Below are 26,282 nucleotides of genomic sequence, written 5' to 3'. Positions count from 1 at the left end.
CAACAACCTGCTACTTGCTTTCTGTCTTATCACCATTGTGTGTAGCTCATCTCCACACTGACATCTCCTTTTCTTCTAACTAGCTCAGTGACATGCACTCAAGAATATAAATGCTTTGAGAATAGAAAGTAGGTAGTTTGTTTACTTGGCATCTGGATATATTAGCAAGCAGTTGGGTTATCCCTTCATCCTACTGTCCATTAGAGACTAAAATAGATTAATTCATATTATATATTTTAATATAGAATGTAGTATCTATCTTATGGAATTTTAATGACAATAAATGCCTTCCATGTGTTTTCATAAAGATTTTCTTGTGCCTACTTATTAGCTCCTTATATCAGAAGATTTCTAACCCAGAAGTCTTTTGCCAGGCAAGATGTATGTATTTGTACAACAAGCACAGCTACATCTTATATCATTTTCCTGCAAGATATATTATTTCATCTTGGATGGAAATTTGTTAAGGCCCAGGGTGTTATAAAGTAAGGTAAAGCATTCTATTCTCCAGAGGGATGTTTATGAAAACACAGGAGTAAACAATTTAATAACTTCAGGAAGTCCCTGAAACTGAAAAGCTTTAGTAGACCTTCCCTCCCGAAGTATAGATATAAGCAGTAAGAGATGCTATGGGAAACTCTCTGACCCATCCAAGCTGTCTGAAAAATGTTCATACCAATTGAGCTTCTCAATGTCCAATGTGTTGAGCTGCCTCTATGTTTTAGAGTTTGCTCCAGGTTTCCATATTTTATAAGCTGTCACTTACATTAGGGTGGGCTTGATGTCACTGTCATTTAGTCATTTATGTTTCTGGAAACAGTCCCTAACTCATATACTTGTAAGAAATCCCAATAAACTTATTTACCAACTGGGAAGTTATGGTAAATTTCCTACCTGGAGTGAGTAGATATTTGTTCATATCTCCCAGGAATAATATCTCACAAAAGCTGTGATGGATGTTAACAATCTGACTTTATTGCTTGACTGAAGTAACACTGCAAAGAAAGGAATCTGAATTTGGTACTGTAAGCCAAGACAGAATCTTATGGCTAGGAAAGATAGAGAACCTAGTAGAGATATTATTCCTATTGTTTTTGTTCATCCCATTAAATAACTTCTAAACACTCCTATTTATTCTACAGATTACTGCTTTTTTTAGGCTGTGCCTGGGTCTTACAACTGGGCAAAGCATTCAGAATAAATCACTCCTGATCTGACATAGTGGCCTAAGTGTTAGCCAGAAATGAAGGAAAATCAATAATTATTGAAGTTTCTAAAGCTCAAGGAACATTATAGGATAAGGATCATAAAAATGTATAAGGTGGAAGAAGGAAAGGAGTGTTCATGCATGAATAGCCATTGCCATCTTGAGCTCAGAGTAGCTGAGATTACCTACAACATCAGTTCTCAACCTTCCTAATGCTATGACTCTTTAATGTAGTTCATGCTATCATGACCCCTGAACATAAAATTATTTTTGTTGTTACTCATAACTGTAATTTTGCAACTGTTATGAATTGTAATGTAAATGTCTATGTTTTCTGATGGTCTTACGTGACCCCTGTGATAGGTTCATTCAATCTCAAAGGGTTGCAGCACACAGGTTGAGAACCACTGACCAACAGAAATTCTTCATGAAATTGGGTCTACCAATATTTCTTTGTGGAAGGATAAGAAGACAGATTAAGAAGCAGCTTATGAAGTAACACATGAGGCTCAATTGTTCCTGAGAATAAATGAATAAATAAGTGAGTAGCAATTGCTGGGGATGTGGAGAAAGACTTTTTTTTTTTGATGGTGTAGCTGTCCACAAGTTGCTCTTGCTATTGCACATGCCCTTCATCCATGCTTCTGTAACCAATCAAATAAAACTCATTGATTTACCAAGCTAGATTAGTAGACTCTTTTCTTTGGTCTGTCCTGAGTGCACTGAGGGAAATAGACATTTGCCCACATCTTCCCAGAAAATGTTAATGTAACAAGAACCAAAATGTAAAACAATTATAGGTTATAAAAACACATAACAATGTATTCCAGCATATACGATTAATTTTTTCTTGTTTTTCTTCTGTTTCTGTTTTACCTTTTCTCTTTTGAAATAGATTCTTAAATAAATCAAGGTAACTGAATTCTTGATGGTTTTGTTCACCGTTTACGTGAGAGGGTTACATGTTTGTTCTTCTCTCACTAGTTTAATATTTTTCTTATTGAACTCACTGAGTTTCTATAGGTTCATTCTTGCCCTGGAAATAGATACAGCTTTGTCTGTCTGACAATTTCCTTCAAACAAATGGCTTTTCATTGACATCTCTGCAGACAGTTCTGAAGGTTAGGTTTAACTGGTTTGGGATAATATGAGGCTGTTCATAGTATGATGACGTATGCTATGACTTAAGTTTAAACTACTGTGCTTAAGAGACCTATAAAACAAAAAGTGTCTTTAACCTGTAAGCCCTACTTGCCCAAAGACAGATACCATCCTGGAATACTGGGGGCTGTTGCTCATTTAATATAACAAGCCACCTTGTGTCTTTTTTCTTCTGTAAACAACCTTGGTTGCCCCAACTGCACAGGGTGTGTGCTTGATAACAGATAGGCAGGAGGTACTACGCAGGCAGGAAGTACATCACAATGTATCCTTGTCCCTGACTGGACCAAAGGGAGAAGTACTTAGACTGTGGGTTTTGCCTTTTATAAGCCCCTGACTAATTCTGCTTTGTCATACTGTGGGAATTCTGGGTATAGACCTGGCTGGTATACAAGGTCCTGGCCAGTATTTAATAAAGTGTTCTTCCAATCTGCCTCAATAGTCTAATTCTTGCCTGGTGGTATTCACATAAGTATACATATGAGTGCTGTTAGCCACTGTTATTCATATAAGATACAAACTGCTTGTATCACTGACTACTCTGAGTTGTCAGTAAACATTCCTGTATGACAACAAGTTATGTTTCATCAGAGCTATATTCATGCATGGAAGGCATCCATCTCACTTATGAGGAATAATGGTCATTATCTAAATCTGAATTTCCTTCATGACAGAGAATTATGAACTTGTAAATTGATATAACCAAAGTTGTATACTCCACTGTCCTGTACTTTAAAATCTACTATTCTCCCCAAAGTGTGTTTAATCATATATAATTATTAAATCCTGATGTTTTCAGTCTGCTGATACACAACAAAAAATAATATGAGTTCTAAAAAATGTATATAAACTATTCTTATAGTAATTCTTATTTCCATGTTATATGGACTAATTTTCCAAAAATACATGATAAAATAAAAGCTAAAATATACATATTTAGATTTTTTATTAACTGCATCTACCATTATATTTAAAAGTAGATAGCATTTCTTAAATGAAATTATTATATGATATAATATAAATGCTGTTTATCAATAGGATTAAAATTTTAGATTATTTAGACAATAAAAATATATTTTCTAGTTCAATTTGTTATGAGTCATTTATCTCATTATTTAGAACAGTGAAAAAGTCTATACTTCTGCTTGATTATAGGTTTTTGTTTAAAGCATTATTTGGTCAAAATCTGTTCTCTATGGATTATATTTAAAGCAAATCATCATTGTTAATGGTCCTGTGAAGGCTCAATGTCCCAGTGTAGGGGAAGGCCAGGACCAGGAATGGGAGTGGGTGGGTTGGGGAGCAGAGGGATGGGGAGTGGGATAGGGGGGTTTTGGAGGGGAAACTAGGAAAGGGGATAACATTTGAAATGTAAATAAAGAAAATATCTAATTAAAAGAAACATAAAATTAAATATATCATAACTTTTTAGAAAAATATGAAAAGGTGAGATATCTTGCAATAAAACAATAAACTTTACTGATGTACAACCTTCAAAATTCGGTCTAATAATTTTTTATAAATTTTCTTGAGAAGATCATTAGGTATAGACATGCACTTCCATGGCTGCTATTAAATCTATTCATCAAAATAAAAAAAATTACAAGAAATGAAATAAAATTAATATTTTCCAGTTAGGATTTCTCCATCTTTTTGCTTTCTCCATTATAGTCTAGAGGGCAATGGCTGCAACCGAAGTTTTGGGTACAGGTGGATGATTGTCTACACTTTTCTCACACTGACAACTTTGACAGAAAAGGAAGATAAATGGACGATGGCCAGGAAGAATCTACATAACCTTATGTACTTAAAATATGTGCTAAGTTAAAAATATTATATCAGGCAATGTTAGCAAGAAGATACCTTTTAACAATGATGATGATAATAATAATAAAACTTTTAAGAACTGAAAGACAATGATATCATTTCCTCCCTTTGATGCCATCCATCACCTTTCCTTCCTATCTGCCTTCTCACAAGCTCTGCCTCTTCCTCCCAGCCTCTTTTTCCCTAATAACTATACATATTCTTAACAGACTACTTATGGTGCTCAGCATTCCTTAGTTGCCTATTATTCTTTGTCTAGGGTTGGGACCCTGCCCCATGATTTCCTTCCTTCTACATTAGCATATCTATTAGTATTGTCCTTGGTCAGACCTAATTTAAGTATTCATATTATTGAGGTGCCTAGGTGAAGCTACCCTGAGGGCAGATTTCCTGATCCACTATCTCTTCCAAATTATTCTGCCCTATTTCCTGCTATGATCCCTGAGCCTTACTGGCAGAAGTTATGTAGATTTATCATTGGTGTTTGTCAATTGTTTCCTGTACATGCAAACATGTATCTCCACTAGGGAACAAAGAAGTGGGTGTACTGGTTTTGCTTTGGGTTGGGGTTTTATAGTTGAAAATCGTTGGCAAGGAAATCAATCTGTCCACTGCTGGCTGTATTGACTGACTGATGGAAACTTGTCTTGCTGGTATGTTACCTTCTAGGCAATAAGGCAACTATCCTTAAACTCAGTTTCTAAGGTAAGTCGACTTGTTAGCAGTGGCTGGTTTAGCTCTTGTCTTACCAGATGTGTCTGCCATCAGGTAGGGTGGCTGTGCCAGTAAGATATATCTTTATGTCTCTCTCTATTTCTCTATCTATTATCTATCATCTATCTGTGTTGTTATATCTGCAGTTCCAAAGGAAGTAATTATATGATGGTTCAATATGAAATATTTGAATAAACCTGACTCTAAAAGAAACTAATCTCAAATGAATTAAAATTGGCTTTCTCTTCAGAAAATACGTTCTGATTAGTTTTATGGCAAAGAAAACACAATAATTCCTGTCTCATGTGAAAATAGGCTCATACTATTCATGTATGTACTTAGGGTTATATATGTTTGGACAAAACCAGTTAGGCATGTTTGCTGGGCCCACTTGTCTCTGGTCTTCTTGGATTAGATGGTTATTCAGGCCATAGTTTGTTAGCGCTGGGAGAAGCAGAGGAGGAAGCACATAGAAGCCAAGATTTTCCTACTTTATTTACTCTAGATTGAGTCACATGACCATATCTATTCCTAAAGACTAAGGAAGTATTCTGCCTACCATAGAACCATGGCAAACATCTGCATGAGGAACTTGACTTCAAGGACATTTAGAGTACAGTTGTGTAAACTACTAAACTAAAGTTCAGAAAAAAACAAAAATTGCATTGACTATGAATAATTTGCTTATAAGAACAAAGTCTTATCCTTCATATTTTCTTCATGGCTGAAAAATTATTACATTTCCTCTCAATGAGTTATACCAAAATTGACTTAAGTATACATTACATAAAGTCATAGCAGAGGGGGCAGGAGTTCAAAGGTAATGATAATATACTTTTATAGTTAGAGCAAGAAGAATCATTTTATTTCAATGTGAAAGATAAGTTAATCAAAACATTAATAATGTTACTAATTATTAATACTGAAATTAATAATGGTATTACATCATTATCAAGAGACCTGAAACAAAATATTTGCAAGAGCAAGTCTTAAATGCAGTTATTGTAGACATTAGTATTAAAAACAGTTGTTCTACACTTATTCAGTAAATGGAAGGTCATTGAAGAATTTTAGTAAAATAAATATTCTGATTTTCATCTTAGCAGTGGTATTATGGTTATATTTTCAGAATGGATTCATTAGCATAGCTATAAAGGCAAATAAAATCTGGCCTGCCATTGGATAATCTTAGAGTTCCGTGGAAACGTATGCTATATGTCATAGTCAATGCAAATACAGCAATGTAAGTTCTATATACACTAAGCATTATGGACCACTTGGAAGGATATTTAATATATTTGTTAAACAGAACAGAATCTTTGGCCTTCTTCTTTATAAAACCATATTCATTCCCTGAGCATCTTCTCAGTTGCTTCTTCTAGGATGTCTCTTCTTTTCTTTTTTATTATTAAAATTTTATTTATTTGTTTGTTTACATTTCGAATGATATCTACCTTCCAGGTTACCCCTTTACAAACAACACATCCCATTCCTCCATTCCTCGCTTCCCTTTGCTTTTATGACAGTCCTTCTCCACCCACTCACCCATACAGTTTCCCGCATCCCATCATTCTTTATATGTATTTATTCTCTAAAATGTCTTTCTTTTCATTTTACATACTACATGAAATATAGACCAGAGTGTAGACCAAGGCATATGTGTATGCCTGGACTTTGCTATTAATAATCTTGTAACAACTGGACTACTATGATTTAGGGGAAAGCACATCTTTTTATCAGTAGTTTTTTGACACTAAATTACATTTACTTGACAATAGTAAGCACTACTACTTTAAAGTATAAAATGTGAATCACTGAAGCAATTAATTCACAACTCCCAAAGTTCATTAAAGTGTTAGAAAAAATAAACTAAGAACATTTCAATTAAGTAAGTTTCTTTTTATTCAATTAAAAACATAAGCTCTGAAAAACAATAACCCTGAAATTAAATCCAGCAATAAATGCAGGCTTCTGAGCTAGGAATAATTTTTGAAAGTAACTATTCAGACTAGAATGACTTTGATATTTGGATGCAGAGTTATGTTAAATTATACATTATTTAATTTGAAGATACATGCATATCCTTAAAGGGTTTTAACTTTTCAATAATCTTAAGCTTGTGTTCTAATATATAGCTTCTCTTCAGAATATGAAACGTATTTATTATTCTAATTATCCTAGTGATTGGATAGCTTCAATTTTACAGATATTTATTTACTCTTTGTGTAAGTGCATGCTGCTGTGTGCATGCTGCTGTGCCTAGGTGCAGTGCCATGGATGTGGAGATCAGAGAACAGTCTGTAGGAGTCAGTTTTCCCTATCGTGTGGTTGCCAGAGCTTGATGAGAAGTCTGGCTGGACCTATGGAATCACCTCACCAGCTTTGGATGAGAACCTTAAACTATCTACTCCCACTTAATGATCTTTATCAAGAACTGCACTTGTCATTCAACCAACAAACAAACACATTCACTTCCATCATTTTGAACTATTAAGTAAACATGAGTCTACAGAAAAACACAGCACTGGTGAGGAACTCTAAAATTACAAGGGAAATTTTTTCTCCACAGTATAATTTTTATCATATAACATCTTGGTATCCTAAATCAATTTTATTAAAAGTATGATCTATGGTAATGATTTGAATGACAAGGAATATGATCAATAAAAATAAATAGGAAGAATATTATTGAAATACTCTTCATGTAATTTCTGGAGAGAAGACGTTTGAAAAGTATGAAATTGACACTACTGAAATATTTACTTACAGAATCGTAATTTCATGTGGTTCACATTAACAGAAAGTTCATTGAATATAGTGAATGCTAATGTTTCTTTTTGTTCCTTTTCATTTGTTTATTGCATGTTTTGGAGATATGGACTAGAACTGTCCTTGTAACCTGGACTAGCTTCAAGCTTGAAGTACTTCTGCTGTTTTGCTAGAACATTACATTTTTGTTTATCAGTAGCAAAAAGATTGCGGTTGGAAACCGTTCTGGCAAGATTTCTATTAGCTTGTCAAAAGTTATAGTCATCTGAATGGAGGGAACCTCACTTTAAAAAAATACTTCCATAAGAGGCATCTGTAGGACATTTTCTCCATTAGTGATGGCCCTATTGTAGATGGGGCCATCCATAGGCTGGTGGTCCCGCGTTCTATATGAAAGCATGCTGAGCAAGCCAGGAGGAACAAGCCCATAAGCAGCACCCTCCATAGCCTCTGTACCAGCATCTGCTGCTTGAGTCCTGTCCTGACTTCCTTTACTGATGAACAATGATATGGAAGCATACACAAACTAAATCCTTTGCTCCCTCAGTTGCCTTTGGTCACAGTATTCATCATAACAATAGAAACCTTAACTATGAACTGGAACAGGTAAAAAATATTAAAAATTTTAAAAGTATGAGGTGTACTACATACTATACCTGAAAGTGAGAGCATGTAGACCTATAAAAGAAAAATTTTGGCTCTGACCTCATCAAGAGGATTATATATAATGTGGGTAAGGAATATTCTCATTCCTTAGAGAAATATAAATTTGCATATAACTTTAGAATGTGCAAACCTTAGAGGTGCTCAATATAGTTTTTAGATCTTTATCTCACAAATACACTAAGTTGAAAATAAAATTGGGTCTTTTTCCTGGAAAAAGAAAAATATTAATCTTTGTCAATGCTATCAAGAACACTTAAAGACAAATTATATTAATTGCCTGTAAGCTTATATTTATTTATTTATTTAGCATATTTCAGTTATCGTCTATTTAATTATTATATATTATATATATTTATATGTGTATTTATATTTCTGTAAGTATATATTTATAATATATTTATATTTTATATCTAATTTATTATATTTATATAATTCTATTTTATATAATTTTACTTATATAATATATAATATGTAAATATATAAAATTTTATTTATTAATATTTATCTATATTTTATTCATTTATAGTTTATATTTTATATATTTAAAAGATATTCCATCACTAATAGATAGAGAACGAATTTGAATAATTTATTTTATAGTTTATGTGTATTTAAAATAAGGAGCTTATAAAATAACAGCAATGAAGAACTATTTCTTTCCTTCCTCACCTCTAGTCATAATATAAAAAGTATCATTTCTCTCCTTTTTTAAACTATGTAATAGCTATAATATGGGATACATTTCCTTTTCTCAAGTTGGCGAAGTACTATTTTTTTTTTCTGTCCCACTCTTTTGTTAGTCAGATTATTAGGCAAACCCAGAAACTAATGCTTATTTATGCTTTGCTACTAACTAGATCTTTGGCTAAAACTTGTATCAAGACAGCATGTACAATGTTCACAGTCAGATACTCCACCGACTCTTTCTCTCTCATGTATGTGCATGGATGGATGGACGGACACAAACACACACACACACACACACACACACACACACACACACACACACACTGCTGAGTCCTGCATGGCAGCAGAAGGGAGACCATGGCACAGTTACCACTCCTGAAGCAGGGCCAGCAGAGTGTGGGCCTCTGTGACAGTTGCTGCAGGCATAAGGCTTCCTTGTATAATAATGTACATATTTTACTTCTTTGGAAAATGTCCTCCATGCCAAGGTTAATGACTCCATGATAATTAGGAGCAGCAAGATTGCAGGAAGTGAGAATGTGTTTAATGTTCCTCAGCAAAATGTTAACCCTGTGACCTCCAGGAAAGCCCTTAAAGCTGTGGGAAGGAACTCTGAAAAGGTGAGTTCAAGAATATATAATTTCTCAACTATGCAAAACATGAGGATGCAATATGAATTGTATGAGGGCTTTCATGGACCCAAAAAGCTCAGTGCAGCTGCACTAATGAGTCAATATGGTGAAAGGAATAGTTAAGAACAAGGCTCATGGTTCAAGTAATGAAGAGGCATCAGGATGTAAGGGTAACTGTAGCCCAGCTACAATTACTGTTTGTGTTTACAAAGGTAGGGCTGATCTCTGAGTTCATTTGCTGTGCTAAACAATAAATAGGCTTGCTGTCTTTTTGTAAGCATAAAGGGTCTAAGGTCATAAAACGCTGATTTGTGTGATAATCAAAAGGGAATCTGGTAAATGACTGAATTGTTATGTGACAAAAAGATTGGGCTTTGGTGTGACAGAGCTACCTAGAGAGAACTGCTCAGAGAGCTAACACAGCTCTTGTACAATTTTTCTAGCAAGTTTTCCACACTTTGGTTGGAAGACCCGTGAGCTACCCAGAGAGCTGACTAGAGAGCTGTCTCAAGCAGACCACAGAGCTGTCAGCTGGCGCCCATCATTGACTTCCAGTCGATTCTTTTTCTTTTTTTTTTTTCAGTCGATTCTTCTGCTGCTACCAAACACCCCTTCCTCAGGACCCCCGACCAAGCTGAGGCTGGCTCTTAGCAACAGACTTGTGATCTTGTTTAATAACTATTAAATTTCACGTTCTGACAAAATGAGGTGTATGCACAGGTAGCTTTCCAATAGCATTCATTTACATAGATATTATAAGGGTATGTGAGAGACAGTGTGAAGAAAGAGGCACCAAGTTTGATAAATACGAAGATTTTTAAAAACAAGAACCTGCTATTCTTAATTAAGATACGTGTTGAAAACTATTCTATTGCTTCTACAAATTGGATACCCTAGGTCTCCTATGAATCAGTTATTTCATGATTCATGGTTCTATTTTCTCTCTCTCTTTTTATATATATATATTAAAATTAAAATCACATAGAATCATTGATGAATATTATAAAATACTTTTTAAGAATTAAAATCACACATAAACCTATAAAGAACATGCTAGAAAGTAGGCTGAACAACTAGTAGGTAGGTTTCCTAAGTAAGGAATTTGGAACAGAGAGAATTTACATGATAATAACTAAATTGTTATAAACACAGTTGAGGTCCTGAATTGGAATAGTAACTAAGGGCTTAAATACTGCTTCTGACTCTCAGTGTAACTTAGCATATACACATACATGTTGACAGAGAGACAGAAATATTCACAAACACACATGACTGTATACATACACACATAAATGCAGATATGTGTCAGGAATGCATATTTTGTTGAAGAATTCTTTAATGTGTAGTACATTACTGTAGTATGATTTCCTCCTATAATAGAATATTAGTATTTAGAAGAGATTTTATTTCTTTTATATGAATTTATTTTAATATAGTTGCTCAGAATCTTATGCTTAAAGTATGTGTCTGACAGCATCTGAAATAAAAGGTTTTGCATAGTCTTAATTGTGCCTCAATCCACTCTGCTTTTCTATAAAGTAACGTGCAGCTGGACAAGATGGCTACATTCAGAGTGCTAGTGCTGTGGAAGCCCGTGGGGTTGAAAATACAAAATGGCTGATTTTTACCCAGTTATTGTTCTTACACATTTAGTTTGTTTTCAGCACTTGACTGTTACAAATACTGCTATGATGAGCATCTGTGCACATGAGTCTTTGACCTCATCAATCTCACTGCATATTTCTAGAAATAAATTTAATTGCCACAAGATGCCCATCACTATCTAGTATGAAATTAGTTATGATTTTCACAATGATTACTGTTTTTAATCTTCTTGAAATTCCGAAGAATCATGCATGACAGACATTATTCCTGATTGTAAATAATTTACAGTCTTAAGACTTCTAGTTTTTCATTACAGATGAAAACCTTGGACTCACTCTCCTTATGATAGATTGCAGCTAGTTCAGCAGATATGATAGTGACTGTTGCCTTCAGTAGAGCTGTACAGACGAGGCCTGCTAACAGTCAGTGCCAGCCTAAGGAAGGGTCAGTGGACCTTAACTCTCTCTGCTGAGCTATGAGCTTCCGATAGATCCTAGAACAAGGGGCAGTCACTGTCTTCGTTTTTGGGCCAATTGACAAATCCACCAGGTGGCAAAGGACAGGTGCAAACCCATGACCACACACAGATAACAAAACAAAACCAAAAGGCATGAATGTAGGAAAGGTACTAATGGTGAGAGGCTGATAAAGATGGGGAGATTTGAAAGCAGTGGAGACAGTAAAAAGAATGTACTACATGTATATTTATGAAATTCTCAAATAACAGAACAAATGAAAAGATACAATGCAGTTAGTTACTCAATGTAGGCCTTTCAGCTTCAAAGGAAAAGGAAAAAAAGATCATTATCATATCATCTCTGGGTGCACAGTTCAACAAGTGTTTAGAGACAACCTGGATCCAATAATCAGGTGTTGTCACATGGTCTAGAAAGGTTTATTGCAATAAATTCTAAGAGGTCAAGGAGGATCTAGTTAGTATTGCTCCAGTGTGCTGGATGGTTTTATGTGTCAAGTTGACACAAGCTTGTCATCAGAGAGGAAGGACCCTCAGTTGAGGAAAAGCCTCCATGAGATCCATCTGTAAGGCATGTTCTCAATTAATGATCAATGAGGTAGGGTTTAACCCATGGTGACTGGTGCCGTCCCTGGTCCTGGGTTCTATAAGAAATCAGACTAAGCAAGATAGGAGGAGCAAGTCAGTAAGCAGCATCCTTCCATGGCCTCTGCATCAGCACCTGCCTCCAGATTCCTGGCCTGTTTGAGTTCCTGCCCTGACTTCACTCAGTGATGGACTGTGATGGACTGGAAGTGTGAAGTCTAAATAAACCTTTCACCCCACCTTAATTCTTATTAACCAGTTCTCTCTTCCTTTAATAAATTCTTGCCCCTTCTCTGTTACAATTTGTCAATTGTTCTGGGCCATGATAAAGCCAAAGCACTCATAATTCTTCACAAAGATCTGGATCCTAACCTGTGTAGTGTGTCAACACTAATGAGAAATTTCCCGTTTCCTACTTTATTCTACAGAGACTCCTTTAAGAAGGGTTTTCTTGCCTGCTTCTGGAATTACAGTCCTTGCTACTGTTCTATGTAACATTTCGAAGCAGACTGGAAATTTAACTATTATGTTTACAGTGAGGTATGCTCAGTTCACCGAACCTAAGTAAGTCCGTATATTAAGCCACGTGACCACACAGTTACTCTGTACGTAGCTCTGAATTCTAATTCACAGGTACATACAGCATAACACAATCTACCACAGTAAGGGACATGCTAAAATATTAGTAGAATCATACTAATGCATTTAGTATAAATAACTTTGATCTCATTTTATGTAAAAGGAGCCATTTACAAATAAGGGTAAAATAATGTTCCAAAGTTCTTATGAGATAAAATTCTCTACTAAACATTGCTGGTTAAAAAAAATATCAGCTCACCTTTGTGTATGAAATACTGAACTGCTCTTTAATCTGACTTATATTGTCTATGGCTAAAACAGAAACGCCGAGAAACATAAATTACTGAAGATTCCTACTATATTTAGCAGTTAGGAGGGGCTTCATTTCTGATAGTGACAGGATGGATGTCATTTTAAAGCAATTATTTTCTCAATATGATTGTGTCTTAATGAGAAGAAGAATGAATTTGTATTTGTTGCCAGCTGGAGCTCAAATATAGCTTTATTCAATTATGCAAAATACTAGTCTGAAATTTTTGTTAGTACACATTTAACATTTAATTGGGTGCTATTTATGCAATCTTTCACACGTATTCTGTTTTGGCTTTGTAAGAGATATGCATTTAGTTAAGTAAAACTACATTTTTGTGTGATTTCACATAAGCTAATGTTATTTAAAATGAAAATGCCCAGTTTTCTTTTATTTTAAAACTATTTGAAATTAAAATATAATCACATTGTTTTTCCTCTTCCATTTTCTCCCTCCAATCTGTGTCATCTTCTACCACTCTTGCTCTTGTTATAACAACCATTCCCCCCACCACATACACACAGATGTATATACACATGGATACTGAGGCATACATGTACATACACACCGATAAACACATATAATTGCACACACACACCAGACACACATGCATACACACACACACACAGGAACACTCATACATACATAAAATATAAACTGCTCAGATGGTATAATGTTACACACATATTATGTTTTCCATGCTGATCATTTGATATTGGATAACCAACTGATGTGCTCCTCTGTGAAGGCTATTTGTTCTAGCACCTCTGTCACCTGAGTTTTTGATCTTAGCCATTCTGACTGGTGTGAGGTGGAATCTCAGGGTTGTTTTGATATGCATTTCCCTGATGACTAAGGATGTTGAACATCTCTTTAGGTGTTTCTTTGCCATTCAGGATTCCTCAGCTGAGAATTTTTTGTTTAGCTCTGTACCCCATTTTTAATAGGGTTATTTGGCTCTCTGAAGTCTAACTTTTTGAGTTCTTTGTATATATTGGAGATCAGCCTTCTATCAGATGTAGGATTGGTAAAAATCTTTTCCCAATCTGTTGGTTGCCATTTTGTCCTATTGACAGTGTCCTTTGCCTTATAGAAACTTTGCAATTTTATGAGGTCCCATTTGTCAATTCTTGATCTTAGAGCATAAGCTATTGGTGTTCTGTGGAACACTCCTCCATTCCTGGTGGTATTGCAAACTGGTACAACCACTCTGGAAATCAGTGGTGGTTCCTCAGAAAAGTGGACATAGTTCTACCTGAGGACCCAGCTATACCACTCCTGTGCATATACCCAGAAGATGCTCCTACATGTAATAAGGACACATGTTCCACTATGTTCATAGCAGCCAGAATATAATATTATATTATATATAATAGCCAGAAGCTGGAAAGAATGCAGATGTCCTTCAAAAGAGAAATGAATACAGAAAACGAGGGACATTAACACAATGGAGACTACTCAGCTATTAAAAACAACAAATTCATGAAGTTCTTAGGTAAATGGATGGAACTAGAAAATATCATCCTTAGTGAGATAACCCAATCACAAAAGAACATACATGGTATGCACTCACTGATAAGTGGATATTAGCCCAGAAGTTTGGAATACCCAGGATACAATTCACAGACTACATTATGCTAAAGAACAAAGAACACCACAGTGTGGATAATTTGGACCTTCTTAGAAGGAGGATCAAAATAGCCATGGGAGGAGATACAGAAATAAAGTTTGAAGCAGAAACTGAAGAAAAGGTCATCTAGTGACTGTCCCAACTAGGGATACATCCCATACACAGTTACCAAACCTAGACACTATTGTGGATACCAACAAGTGCTTGCTGATGGGAGCCTGATATAGCTGTCTCCTGAGAGGCTCTGCCAGTGCCTGACAAATATAGAAGTGGATGCTCCCAAGCATCCATTGGACTGAGAACAGGGTCTCTAATGGAGGAGCTAGAGAAAGGACTAAAGAAGCTGAAGGAGTTTTGCAGCCCATAGGAGGAAAAACAATATGATCCAACCAGTACCCCCAGAGCTCCCTGGGACTAAACCACCAAACAAAGAGTACAGAAGGGGAGACTCAAGGCTTCAGCCACATATGTAGCAGAGGATGGCCTTGTGGGACATCAGTGAGAGGAGAGGCCATTGGTCTTGTGAAGGCTTGATGCACCAGTGTAGGGGAATGCCAGGACAGGGAAGCAGGACTAGGTGGGTTAGTGAGCAGGAGGAAGGGGGTTGTGATAGGGGGTGCTTCAGAGGGGAATGTAGAAAGGGGATAAAATTTGAAATGTAAATAAAGAAAATATCTAAAAAAATAATTTTTTTAAAAAGAAGGCTGTTTGTCTAGGGCTCATCATCCCGTTGGTATGTAGAGAATCTTGAGAGACTCTTCATTTTCATAATAGCATGTCTTTTAGTTGCTCTTCTTCATGTCTTGTTTAGGAAGCATTTTGTTGAGACTTCATGAGCACTACTTCCATGACATTTATAGAACATGCAATCTAGGAGTAGACATCATGTTCCCAGGGTTCTTCCTGTATTTCACACCCTTCTCCCACAATGGTCCTGAGCCTTCGGTGCAGAAATTGAGTTGTAGATGGATTAGTTGGGGCTGACCTCTGGATAATAATTTTCGGTTACAAGTTTCACTGAGGCTGAAGTGGCTTTAACTTACGCAGAATATTCAATTGTGAAGATGAGGAAGAGTTTTAAACCTTTGGTTCCAACATCATCTGGCTCAAAATGAGTGTACACAGTTTGTTTTCCTTGAACACATTTTTGTATGGGCTCACCATGATGCAGTTATCAATGATGATATGCAAATATCATGTATAAAAGACTCATGTTTCAGAACTCAGATTCTTAGAACTGGGATAATTTTTTTTTTTTTTTCGAGACAGGGTTTCTCTTTATAGCCCTGGCTGTCCTGGAACTCACTTTGTAGACCAGGCTGGCCTCGAACTCAGAAATCTGCCTGCCTCTGCCTCCTGAGTGCTGGGATTAAAGGCGTGTGCCACCATGCCTGGCTGGGATAATTATTAAGCACTCTGACACTTGAGCATGTTCTTAAACTCTGTTTCTTAGTTCTCTCACCTGTAAGATTATTTCTCTCACCATATATATATATATATATATATATGTATATATATATATATATATATATATATAAGATGCATGTCATGTATCTAACTAGAAGACACATGTGTGTCTGTCTGTGTAACTAAAAGATGTGTGTGTATGTATCTAACTAGAAAATGCATGTGTATATATGTGTAACTAGAAGATGCATGCATAATGTATATATCTAGAAGATTGTGTGTGTGTGTGTGTGTGTGTAACTAGAAAATGGTCCCCCTGTGTGTGCATGTGTGTGTGTGCATATATCTAGGGGAACCTACAGGAGTACACTCTTGACCTTCCTTCAGTCCTCATAAGGATGAAGTAGTAAAGGTTCTACTACACTGCATTGTCAATCACTGAAACTCATTTTCCTCACATGTTTGTCTGTCCACTGCTCTTAAACAGCAACACAAGTTATTTTAGGTATTGGCTACCTTCTGTGGTTTTCTCTAGCTACCATACTGTCTTAATATAAATAAAGAGTGAAGAACAAAGAGGGAAGGAAAACATGGATGATCTTAAAAGCACTATCCATTTGAAACAGGTAGATTACAACGAGGAAGCAAGAAATGACAGGAAATTTGTTTTCAAACTGTGGACTAGACTAAATTTAAAAATAAAAAGTATGTGGCTAGCTAAATGGTTCAGTAACTATATATCTTTATAAAACAAGATGATAGTATTGATTAATGGTTATGAATTACAGAATCTCACGGGCCTATTATTAAGCTCAGTGGAATTTCTCAGATATAGTTTCCAAAGATAGAATACATATATTTACCTACTTATGTTGAGCTGGATGCTACAGAATTCTTTCAAGCACATAACCTCTTGAAAAAACATGAGATTTTGAATCTGAAAGGTTAGAGATTGTCCCTGACCGAAATGACACACACATTTTCTAGAGGCTACTTTTCAAAAGATGTCTTTATGAGCAATGAAATAAATCTCTTTAAACTTAAAATGTAGGTAAGCGTTCCTCATTGGCTGCTTTTGCTTTACCGTTTACTTACTTGGGAGTATTTGCCCTTTAGTTTGATCAAGTTTTCTAATCCATTAGGTTTGAGAGGTGTTTAAGTGTGTGCATTTTAAGCCGCAGTTGCTGGGGAATTAATCACTGCTCTGACAATATGCCTTACTGAGGACTTTCTGAGAACAACAGCACAGGAAGACAACGGAAGACTGAACCGGCAGAATGATTCTTCAACTGCAGTTCACCTGACAAAGCTCCTCGCCTGCGTTTTCCACCTGGTCTTCAAAATAACTCTGACTTAAGAAAAGATTGCAAACAATTTGAGAAAGAAAGATGGCCCTTTCTTTAAACCAGTTTTAGTGGTAGGTTCATTTTTTTTTTTTTTTTGACTTTTAAACCAAATTACCACATGGTCTTAGGATTCACCATCTCTCCAGCTGCCATTGCCAGATGCAGCGGCTAATATTTCACTTTGGATATTTTTCATTTGTGCTGAGAAGCAATCATGCTCAGAAATTTATTGTTCAAGTGTGATTTATCAGCCTTTGCCATCCAGCATAAATAACTTTAATTTGTTTTTTTTTTCCCCTGCTGTATTATAGGAGATCCTATGTAAACACCAGCATCCATTTAGGAAGTGTTTCACCTGATGTGGCCCCAAAATTGTAGACTCCGGAATTGAAATGCTTCTAGATTAGCTGCAGGGTTATTCACATTTCCCCACCCTTTAGATCATGTTACCATCTTATTTTATACATAGATATTGATTTAATCTTTGTTTTTATATGCATTGTCATGAAGAATATTTAAATACAGCCCTGCTGTTTTGGTTATATATATTGGCCTCTTTTTTGAATACATATGATATATATTACATATATATATATAAATAAATAAATAAATATATATGCGTCTCTAGTTTCATATGTAGCAGAGGATGGCCTAGTCGGCCATCAATGGGAGGAGAGGCCCTTGGTCTTGTGAAGATTTAGGCTCCAGTATATCGGAATGCCAGGGCCAGGAAGTGGAGTGGGTGGGTTGGGGAGCAGGGCGAGTGGGGAGAAGATAGGGGATTTTTGGAGAGGAAACTAAAAAAGGGGATAACATTTGAAATGTAAATAAAGAAAACATCTAACAAAAAGAAAATAAATCCAAAAAAAGCAAAGTCAAAAGCAAACAAAAACACCCAAACAGATAAAAAAAACCACCTCCCAAGTCTCATAAAAAATAACTAGAATAAACTTAAACACTGTAATACTGTCACTTTCTGTCACAATCCTTGATGTCACCTACTTTCTCTGGACTGCATTTTCCCCTCTTAGTTCTGAAACCACTGGCTTGAGTAACTGTATCTTAGCTAATTTTCTTTACTAATACAAGCTGTTTAAAGTACTGTATTAATTAAAACCCTAAATTTCATCCTGCACCATTTCTATGCCACTGGGTTGTCCATATTTCCTAGTGTTTCAGCATCATATCCCCCTTCAGGCACTAGTCAGAGAAACTAGGTTTTGTATAATTTTGTAGAACAAATACATTCAGCAGAGGGAACTATGCTCAGAAGCTTAGAAGATTTATTCACTTTGGAGTCCCCATGACTTAAAATTGTGAATGATTTCTTGTGCATAGGAGTTATGTGAATCTGCGTGGTTACTGTTTGTAATTGTTGAGAGTAATTGCTGTGTACAGTTGAAGATGTCCTCACCACAAAGTTTGTCTATGTCTTCAACAGTAGGGTATTTTTCTTGTTGTTTTTGTGTCTTCTTCTTTTTCCCTGATATTTATTCTAGAGTTCTCCTTAAATACTAATAGAGAAAAAATATATTAGTTTTAAATGTTTTGGCCAATGTTCTTCCTTTCTGTAGCATTACATGATCAGCTACTGTAATACTTGATGTACACTGAGTTTTTTGCATCTGTTTTTATTTTTATTTGCCTTACCTGTATCATGAGTAGTTTCTTTCTCCCTAAATCTGTAGGAATGCATTGCTTACTTTAGTCTTCATTGTCTATAACATGGAATATTATACTTTACAGTTTTATTTATTCATCTCTCCAAATTATTAAATTTTTAATTAATCATGATTCCCATTCTTATGAAAGTGCAAAGTTACCAATGGTGCATGCTTTTTGTAAAATCAGAATACGACCATTTTAATCACAACTTTTCCTCTGTTACATATACGGTAGATTTAAATGCACATTTGTATTTAGAGAATTTTAATTTGAGTAAATTACAATTACTTTATCTTAAATAGTCAGGCTTTCTGTTTTTAGTGAATACTTTAATCATGTTATCCATTCTTGATTTATATCTGCATTCTTCTTATTATTTAAAAATTGACTTATTGGTTGCTATATCGATTTTTAAAAAATAAAAATTATATTAAATATTTATATTGAATTTTAGAGTTCATGTATGCACACACACACACACACACACACACACACACATATATATATATATAATTTGAACTTTGGGCATTTTGATATTATTTACTTCACCATAGTTTATCATTGCTGATGAAGAGTCAGAATGACTATTTTAAAGTAGATGTTGAGTGCTACTCCTTTTACCATAAATGCAGCCATTTTGTATTCAATCTCCATTTTGCTCATAAGGCAAAATTAATTTCAGGTTCTCAGACTCCACTTTCTATATGTAATTATCAATAACTGACCCTGAAGAATGCCACTAGTAAGCCAAGTATTATGGCTAAATTACTTATGCTTTATTATCTCAATGTTCTGAGATTCTCCTGTTCATCACTTGTTTTACCTCACTTAGGAGCAATCACCTTAAAGATAGCTGATGGTATTCCATCCGTCTAGCAAGCCAAAATGTTGTACTGATCAGCTCTTTGCCTTTTAAACTTTTTAACCTGTGTTTTTTGTTTTGTTTTGTTTTGTTTTGTTTTTTTCTATAAAAAGCCTGAATTTAGGAGAGACAGGTACTACAACTAGTGGTACCTGAAATTTAAAATTCTTGGGCTTAGAAATCTTCTTATATCCAAGTGAAACCAAGTTCCTTTTTATGATTAAATTTCTGTTCATCGATGACTAGGTTATACCCTACTGTCTTAGGTTTCCATTGCTGAGAAGAGACTATGACCAAAGCAACACTTATAGGGGCAACATTTAATTGGGGCTGGCTTATAGGGTCAAAGGTTCAGTCCACTATCATCATGGCAAGAAGCATGACAGCATCTAGGTAGATACAGTGCTAGAGACAGAGCCAAGAGTTCTACATCTTGATCCAAAGGCAATCTGGAAAATTCTGACAGTCTCCCAGGCAGCTGGGAGGAGGGACTCAAAGCCTACCCTCACACAAGGCCACTCCTACTCAAATGAGGCCACAATTCCAAACAGCTCCACTCTGTGGGCCAAGCATATTTAAACATTTAAATATGAACTACATTTAGTACAACTTCCTTGAACCTGAACTACAAATGTTTCTGTACTGTTTCTTCCAGGAAATGGTAACCATCTCTTTGTTTCAGGGATTTTTTTTTTTATGACCTTCTGGATATGTTTATGTTCTGCTTCTGTAGTGCTGCTTATTTGTCTGCCAAATTCTCTACTCCTGAGTTGTGAAATTCACACCTTCCCCATGTCCAGTGCTGATCTCTTGAACCCTGTAGACCTTAGAATGAGGCAGCCTTTATAGACAAATAACGTTTGCTCCAATTTGCCACTTGGGTTCAGTGGTCTTTCAATCTTGTCTGGTGAGACTAGCAGCATAGGAGTATTTGATTATATTTAAAACACCTAAGTTTGTCTGACAATGCAGAAGACAGCACCATGAAGACAGTACTTTCACATATTACGATATTTTCACTTTGTATGTGGCATATAAGAATTCTTGTATACCTTCTATGAACAAAATTATGACATCAGGCAATAAAGTTGGGGTGTAGATATAAACAAAGAAACCTAAAGGGGCTACATGCTCTGACACATCCAGGACAATACTTTAAAAGTGACTTATTGTTATTTTCAGTAGATTAGGGAATAGTGCATTTGCTATCTTGAACATGGCTTTATATATTTTACACTATGTGTCAATATTGTTGACTTCGTGGTCCTCACAAATGCCTCATTCCCATGGCCATCGCTGGTCACTCATTCCTTCACTAAAATTAGAATAAGTAAAGAAGAGAATCTTAAGATTCATTCCACAGTTTCAATCATGCATCTAACTCCACATCTTGAAAAGGTTGAATAGGAGGAAACAATGTGACTTAAATGCTGTTTGTGTGTGTGTGTGTGTGTGTGTGTGTGTGTGTGTGTGTGTGTGTGTGTGTGAAGAAGGAGAAAGAAGAAGAAGAAGAAGAAGAAGAAGAAGAAGAAGAAGAAGAAGAAGAAGAGGAGGAGGAGGGGGAGGCGGAGGAGGAGGAGGAGGAGGAGGAGGAGGATGAGGAGAGGAAGAGATGATACCTGGAAGAAACAGGGAGGGAGAGATGAGTAGAGGGAGGTAGAGAAGGTGAGATGCATAATGATACAGCTATGCTTCCATGTACTGACACAAAGGCAGGTATCATTTCAAGAAGATTGTAGGGGATTCTTGGCTTGAGCTTTCTATTATATGAGTATATAAATGTAATTTAAAATTTGATCTTGTGTTTTACAGGCAAATTGTACTTCCTGAGTCTTGGAATGTGTGTGGTTTCTTGTTACTTTTCCCTTTCCACAATTGGCTCTGTGATTGTTCAATGAGAGATGGACTGAAAATGAAGTGATTTATCAGTTGTTTGCAGACATTTGGTAGGATTTTTTCATAGGCAGCCCAGTAGTAAGAAAAAACAATTTTTAATTAAGCTCTTACCCAGTGTCTCATCCAGAAAAAAAACTTCATGAATGACCTTCTAAGCAAGTATATTAAAAGCCTACTAATTTTTGAGCAATTAAAATGTCCATATACTCATATTTATATTTTTATGTTTAATCTGAATAATAATGATATTTGCATATGCTTAATTTTGCCTGCAATAGTCAGTGCATTGCTCATGGCATCTCTACATTATCTCATTAAAGGTCCACAGAACATTATAGCACAGAAACAATATGAAGCCTTCTTAAAAGATTAAAAACAAAACACAACTTGTGATAAAAATCAAAAAGTGACACTTCAGCCTCTCTCTAACCAATGACGAGGTGATGTCTCTACTTGGATTTATAAACCGAGCAATTTCTCTCACAATGTAGGACTGAAACACCTTTGATTAAGACACAGCATCTTCTCTTTTCTTAAATCTGAGCAGGAATTCCTTTAAGCCTCACACCATTGAGATGAGCAGACTCAGTATATATAGGTCTATTACCAGACAACCAGGTAGCAGCCTTGCAGGATAAAGGACTTGGCAGATGCATGAGCTTAGTTCTGCTAAGGACTTCATGGTAGACCTCAGATGCCATAGTGGGAGGGTGTGTCAGGGAAAGAACTCATATGTCAAACAGGAAGAGAAGGATGATACCTGGGAGCAAACTTGATCTCACTTATCAGGAATTGAAGCCATATCCTACCTATCTCCCAAGTATCATTTCCCAATGTTCTCTTACAGGACCTCACATCCTCGTATCTCTCAATGTCCAACAAACCCATGCTGATCTTCAGTAACTCCAGGGACATGTACACAACAACAACGCCATTGCCTCTAGTAAGCAGTTCTACACTGTTCAAGTACACTCAATTCTTTAAGGAACCACAGTAAGGGGATTATAAAACTTCAAACTCTGTTATTCTTACCATTGACAAAATTAATGAGTATTTATGAATACAATTGACACACAACCACATAGTGAGTGTATACCAGTGTGTTCTCTCTTGGGTAACAACATTTCAATTAACTGTCCTGTCACTGAGAGACTGGGAAAATAGAATTAAGGCCACATTCAACTACTCAATTAGACAATTGTTTGAGTGTCCCCACAGAGCACATCACCTCATTACTCAATGGGTATCTTATATGAGATTGTTTTTATCCACTGGCAGATGTATTCTTGTCATGATTTTTGCCCTGTATTTGGAGTAAAAGGTAATAGGGACAGTCTAACTGCTATTGACAACTAAAGTCTATAAATGGATTCATCTTCCATATGTTAGAGCAAAAATGTTCCTAAGGGACCATCAGTGTTTTTCACACATATTTGCTAAAGAGATATAGGCATTGATATACATAAGTTAATATGAATTTAAGAATATCCAAATGGGCCTCCAAGCAAAAAACCAACATTTTTACACATTAAGCTATAAACAAACCTGAGTCCAAAATGCCATCAAGCAGTTGTCCCGTAGAAACCAGCTAGTCACAATGACAGTTAGCATCAACATAAGTTTTCCCGAAATACTGACCAAAATGGAAACATGATCACTCACTGTCCCGATTTATTTTCTCTTTGAATACACATCTGAACAATTCCATAGAGCCCTGCTATTGAAGGGAGCCCTCATTCAGGATAAGCATTGAGAAAACAGATAAATGAGAAATTAATTCTATCCAAGGTAGTTTAGGTTGGTGTGAGGTGCCATCCAAATGTTTGTATTTCAGTGACTGTAATTATGATTAAAGGGACTATTGGATACTTTATGATCAAGATGTTATAGAAATGTGGAAAATGTCCCATATTTTAGATGCTTTGAAAATTAAAATCAATTTTTTCTCTCTCAGTATTTACATAGATGAAGCAACATATGAATTCATTTTACTAAAAATATAATGCAAAAAAATAAGATGAAATGAGATTCAGTTTCCTTTGACATAAACATATATTTGGAGCAGTTTGCTAAATGAAACATGCATTCCTTCATTTCTAGAACTGGAGTAAAAATGACCTGTAAGTAATGATTTTCTGAATACAAGTTTCATCTCAATTGAAGCCCGTATACTTCACTGGATGGCAGGATAAGCTACTACAAGTGGCTTGTCACAATGAAACCCTGGTCTCCTTCACTCTCTTTGCAGAAGTCAAAATGCACTAATATCAGACAGACAAACGCTTTGCAGTCCCTGCATGTAGATGGCAGCAGAGCAAGCATAATAAATCAATGGAACAAATTGTGGGCACAGTAACGTGGCTTCTGTTGTGCTTCTCATTAACAGAGTGGCAACTGAAGAAAAGCTATTACTGCAACCAGAATTCTTAATGAGGTTTGCTACCAATTAGTTTACTGTCCAAGTATATGCTTTGACATTTGGCTAGCTAGAAACTTGGGCAACTCTTCATCTGAGAGGATATTACTCCACACACGCTGAAATGATTAGTTTTTCTCATGTCTGAGCCAGTTATTATAATTGTTGGCTACAACATATCTTAAGGCAACATTGACCTTCAGACTCCTGCTTTCTTCTGGGATGATGTCAAATCAATAATACAGGGGAAAAAACCTACAAACACTCTAAAAGTCAATGTTTTATTGATATCCAAACTAATACGGTTTGCAAACAGTTTTTATTAAACTTTGCAAGCCACTGTTAGGTTAAAGTATTGTGCCCAGAAAATGTCTGGCTCAGAAAATTAGCTGACAAATGTGACGGAGCTTCTCTGACACATTCTAGTCAAGGCCCAGCTGACATGCTCTTCTCTTTCATCACTCCAAAATATCATTAAATATAGTAACAATTTTGTACTGTAACTAGAATTTAAGATTATAAATGCGGGGGACACCCTGGTATATCAGCCATTAAATATTTCCAGTTTTATTATTTTAAAGTAAGATTCAGAATGAAAGAAAAGTCCATTAAGTATTATAGGATAAATTATAGGGTAGCTTCTACATGTAGGATATAGCTTGTATGACAGTATCTCAATAAAACAAATGCTTTAAATAATAGTAAAAAATTACATATATGAGACATTTTGGGGCTCGAAAGATGTTGAGTCGATGGGTAAAGAGCTTATCTTGCAAGTATAAAGATCCGAGTTTCATCCCCAGAATCTATGTAAACAATTACATTGCTTTTTTTTTTTTTTTTTGGCAAAGGGAAGCAAAGATAGAAAAATGCCTGAAGCTTGCTGACCAGGCAGTCTTCCTTAAGTCCTGGACTCCAGACACAGGAGAGACCCACACTATCTCACCGGAAGTGAATGGCATTTCAGAGGAGGAAGGGTGAGGTTGTCATCTGCCTCCACTTGTGCACATGCACATGTGCATGCTAATGTGTCCCTCCCAGACAAAAGAAAGTGCGTTTGGATAAATTATTAAAAAGAAACTGTTTATAGAAAGTTAAAAATAATATAAAGTGTTACCAATAAGTTGTTAATACTTTGATACTGAGTAGGAAAAAAAAACCCAGCTTTCTAAGACATTTAGAGGGAGAAAAGCAAGCCTCCTCCTAGTGGGAGTCAGGTGAATAATTCATCACAGTCTAAAGATCAAAGCATGCGGGTGTTTGGAGGTTACTCAGGAAAAGGCCCTATACATATTTCCTGATAACCGCAGCTTCAGTTCTGCTAAATCAAGTTTCTCTGGGTTTGGGTTTTTTTAAATTTATGTCTACTTTAAGGACATTTAACATTATCCTCCTCTTCTATATTTCTTCCAGAAAGCTATAACCACAAAGTTGTATGTATGTATTACTCTTCTGAGATTTTTATTCCAAATCTGATACTCTCACATTTCTAGTGTAACAAACCTGAAGTCTTCTAGGCCCCCTATGACATGTCCTTTAGCATCCTGTACCTTTATGTGAATGTAAAGGATGATGCAGTTTTCAAGTTTTATTATAAGAATCAATACAGCTTGTCTGGGGAAGTCTCTGCTCCTTTCACAATTCTGCATGATCATGTATGTCATCCTGCTTTATCACTGGTGCATATCACGTGAAGGCCAGGGTGTTCTCTTTCTGCCCATTTTGACTAATTTCACTTACTTGGAGGATTCTTTAATATTTTTCCGGTTATCCAGACAAGAGTCCTTTCAGCTTTCTAGAATACCTCAAAGCAGGGGTACTTTTCTACTACTGATACCCTTTA

General features: G+C 35.8%; 1 protein-coding gene and 1 non-coding gene across 5 annotated transcripts in view; one reads left to right on the top strand and one right to left on the bottom strand.

Moving 5' to 3' along the window:
- The window catches only part of Khdrbs2 (KH domain containing, RNA binding, signal transduction associated 2), a 532,623-nt gene that overhangs the window by 126,728 nt on the left and 379,613 nt on the right, over nucleotides 1–26,282 (bottom strand). The gene's annotated exons all lie outside the window — the stretch shown is intronic.
- On the top strand, nucleotides 10,076–10,138 carry Gm24732. Its single transcript, XR_003949220.1, has one exon. It is a non-coding gene; the product is annotated as a U7 small nuclear RNA (small nuclear RNA).

This window comes from Mus musculus, chromosome 1 (assembly GCF_000001635.26).
Source record: "Mus musculus strain C57BL/6J chromosome 1, GRCm38.p6 C57BL/6J".
Classification (NCBI taxonomy): Eukaryota; Metazoa; Chordata; class Mammalia; order Rodentia; family Muridae; genus Mus; species Mus musculus.
Note: the sequence above shows the minus strand (reverse complement) of the source record. Positions and strands in the feature narration are given on the sequence as shown.